Source organism: Asparagus officinalis, chromosome 8 (assembly GCF_001876935.1).
Source record: "Asparagus officinalis chromosome 8, Aspof.V1, whole genome shotgun sequence".
In the NCBI taxonomy this organism is placed as follows: Eukaryota; Viridiplantae; Streptophyta; class Magnoliopsida; order Asparagales; family Asparagaceae; genus Asparagus; species Asparagus officinalis.
The window spans coordinates 78,269,931-78,274,084 of record NC_033801.1 but is presented as its reverse complement, the minus strand read 5'-3'; positions in this window follow the sequence as shown (position 1 = coordinate 78,274,084).

Below are 4,154 nucleotides of genomic sequence, written 5' to 3'. Positions count from 1 at the left end.
GACAAAATGTAAAGGCTAGATAGAGTTTAGAAAACTTCCTCCAAAAAAATGACAAGAGAGAGAGAGAAAGATGGATTAAAGCTCAATAATATCATTGAATTGACTCTCACTTCCCTCTTGTGGAATTCTTCACAAACAACAACGCTAAACAAACTTAAAAACCAAAACTTAAAATAAAACTTAAACGGCCTTGTTAAACTCTTGTTTAAAAAACTTCTTTGTTGATGCATCAAAGATGAGAGCAAGAGGTATTTAAAGCTCCCGAAAAAAACTCAGGACCAAAAAACCCGCAACAAAAGACGCAAAAAGGCGCCATAGAGAAACTAAAGCTCCAGGAACCAGAGCTGTTAAATCAGATTTGAACTGTTCGGGCGATCGAACCGTGAAGAATCGTGCGGTCGACCGCGAGCAGGCAAAAAAGGTCAGGTTTGGCTACAGAAAAATATCTGGTCGCCCACTACGATCGGCGCCGCAAAGGAAGAGCATCCGTCCGATCGTCACGATACGACCGCGAGCCTCTGAAAAACTCTGAATCTCTGGACCAGGGACGGTCTGACCATGGCGGTCGGCCGCAACTGACAATATGAAATTCCAAATTTGAAAACTATTTTCTGATTTTAAAAAACCCGATGTTTTAAAATATCAATAAATTCCAAAAAATCTATGAAAACTTTGAAAATGATTGTAACATGATAATACCAACGAAAAGCACAAAAAACTCCGCGTTTTAGAAAGGACGCTCCCAAATGAAAAAATAATCATTATTTGCTAAAATAGTCCAGAAAACATGAAAATGTGAACAATATGAAGTTTTGCACATTTTAACTTAAGCCCATGTTTGAAATAATACAAAATGATTTTAATAGACTTAAAAAAAGTGTAAACTTTTGTTATGAAGTCCTATAAATAAGTAATATTAGTAATTTATTAAAATACACATATAATACACTAAAACATGATTCAATTGAACTAAAATAAAATTGATTATTGATGAACAGCCCCGTCGAACCCGAATAGCCCCCCCTCTCCTCCTGAATGTCATTGTCCTCACCTCGCCGTCAACGTCGCTGGCGACCTCTTCCGCTAACTGTAGCCCCTAACAGCTCTAACTGACACTCTTCAGACCCGCGCTCAGATCAGACCCGCAGACTAGCACGACAGCCCCGTCGAACCCGAATAGCCCCCCCTCTCCTCCTGAATGTCATTGTCCTCACCTCGCCGTCAACGTCGCTGGCGACCTCTTCCGCTAACTGTAGCCCCTAACAGCTCTAACTGACACTCTTCAGACCCGCGCTCAGATCAGACCCGCAGACTAGCACGTCGGTGTTGAATCATTCGACACAACCTTAGATAAGGTCTCTCACCTCTTGACTCATCATTTCATATTAGTTGCATAGATTAGATTGTGAATTGTTATTATCTGTGTGGCTTATTGATGGTTAATATTTAACAATGATGTTATGATAAGTAATTTAAAGGAAAATTATTTTGTGTAAAATTGGTTATGTTGAGATGTTTTTTTGAATTTTTATGATGAGAAAAGGATTTATTTGGAAAAAGGATTGGTTTTGAATAATTATTAGAATAGATAATTTAAAATTATTTATTTTGGAAAAGGGGTTATTTTGAGTTGTTAAGTTATTTTCGACAAAAGAATTATATTTTTGATAATTATTATGATTTAAAGGAATTTATTTGGCAAAAAGATTATTTATTTTTGGATTTAAATTAACTTATGATCTTGTGTTGATGATTGCAGACTACGACATTTTATATGTAAAACAATCACGGTTTTTCGATTTCATTTTTAATCGTAGTCATATTGAATATTATTTAGCCGCTGATTAGTTGTATGAGTAGTTTAGAGGGTTGAATAACAAGATATTGATGAAACCGGATTGTATGCATGTTTTTACTGATTCATGATTACATTTCATGTTTTGCGATTATTTTACTGTATTTGACATGTCTGCTTTTATTGTTCCTGGTTGTGTTGAGAACTATAGTAGTTCATGACTTAGTGGCCTCGTACGTCATGAACAGACTAAGTGACATGTGTGAGTGTGTTGTCTGAGTTTATGTTGTGAAGCCGAGTTTTAATAGGGATTATGATCATTGACTTAGAAAAATAAGAAGAGTTGGGATGAGGAAGTTTTTGTTCATGTGATCGGATATGGCTGTTGATGTATCTTCTAGGCTCGTGCCGGTGAATTCGTGTAGTCATCGGGGTTGGTTTGTTGGGCTAAAGTGAATTCGTGTAGTCACTTTAGTCCGTGACCTATTTTGTCACCTGAGATTTGCCTGAGTTTGGACCAAGTCGAGATCGGATTGCGTGTAGTCTTCTGACCGATTCGTGTAGTGGTATTGGATGCACGTAGAGGATTTATGAATAGTCAGTTATCCGGTGATATGAATGTTGACTTTATTTGAGATGTGGACCAGTGAGTTTTAGGATAGCTAGTACTCGACCCGATTATAGTGTGCAGTTAGCCTTATGATTATCATGTTTTAGTAGTGTTTTCGCATGTTAATTTTATTGGATTTCCAGTTGCATGTCCTTTTGTTATTTCTGTTATCATATTGTTTTCCGCTTGGGTTTTCGTTCGCTCTATTTGTTTTGTGGGATCTTGCCGTGTGTCATGCACGCTAACGTACATTTATTTTCTCTAGTGTACGTCAGACTTAGAGGAAGGACATGTTCAGCTTGGAGATGTGTCAGAGCCAGAATATTCTCAACAGGAGTGCCTTGCAGATAGAGTTGAAGAATAGGCTGACGTTTAGTTATCTCTTCTTAGTTGATGATCCTAGTTTCTTTTGTAGTATTTTCCTTTCTTTTACCGTTGAACGATGTATTATATTTCTTTGGTTTCCAGTTGTTCAATTTTATAGAAGGGCATCTTTGACCCGTATTTTTTATTTTTTGGATGATATTCACTTATGATATGGATCATTTTGTTCTGAGTTTGTCTATTATATTTTTGCTAACTGTGATCGAGGACCTATGACTTCGCATTGTATTTACTTCTTGACGTTTAACGTATTAGGTTGAGGAGAAATATTTATTTTTATTTATTCTCCTTAATCTAATATGTCATGGGCTTGTTCACGTTCTAATTCCCGGGTATTTTGGGAAGTGGGAAGTGACACAAGTGAAGAGGTAGGAGTGTCTGTTGACAAATTAAGTTGTGATGTTTGCTACCGGGTCTCATAAACAGTGAGAGCTCCCATAACCGAGGTCAAATTCAAAAATTAAGGCTGATGAAGTAGTTGATCAGCCATAGTGGAATATTCAGAAAGAGACAGAAACAATTGATGCACCTCATGCTGCTCGTACCAGGCTAACCAGTCTTCATATATGGAATCACGTCCAGGAAGCATAAAGCATAATTCTATCCAAAAAGCATGCATTTGTCCAAAATGAGACTACAGAGAGGAACTACCTTTACGTTGTTGAACAACGTGTTGTAGAAGATATGCCTCTCGTGCACCAGAACACAGTGAAATGCTCAATGAGGCGAGTCCACATGGCCTAAGCAGAGGGAAGCGAACCAATTTCAACAGTGAGACTGGAGCCAACACAGCGAGTAAAATAATCCATGACACGAAATTCCTACAACTATCAGTCCGAACTCTCCTTGACATAGAGAGAACGTGTGATCTAAAAGATTAACACCACAGCCAGATGTAACAGCACTGGATGAAGCAACAGTGCTAATGGATGGTGGAACTGGTCCCGTACTAGTGAGATGATCAAGCAGACTAGCGCCATACAAGGCATTGGTGATAATAGTGGACCACCCTACTCAATCACTTTGATCATTGAAGGGCTAGGATGGTTTAGGAATCTTCTTTGAAGGAACCATAACAGCAAATTGAACTTCAAGATAATAATCTTTGAACGAAAAAACCCAAAGATTAGAATGGAATTCGAAGGTTTAAAATAGAACCCAAAGGGCAGACTAGCGCCATACAAGGCATTGGTGATAATAGTGGACCACCCTACTCAATCACTTTGATCATTGAAGGGCTAGGATGGTTTAGGAATCTTCTTTGAAGGAACCATAACAGCAAATTGAACTTCAAGATAATAATCTTTGAACGAAAAAACCCAAAGATTAGAATGGAATTCGAAGGTTTAAAATAGAACCCAAAGG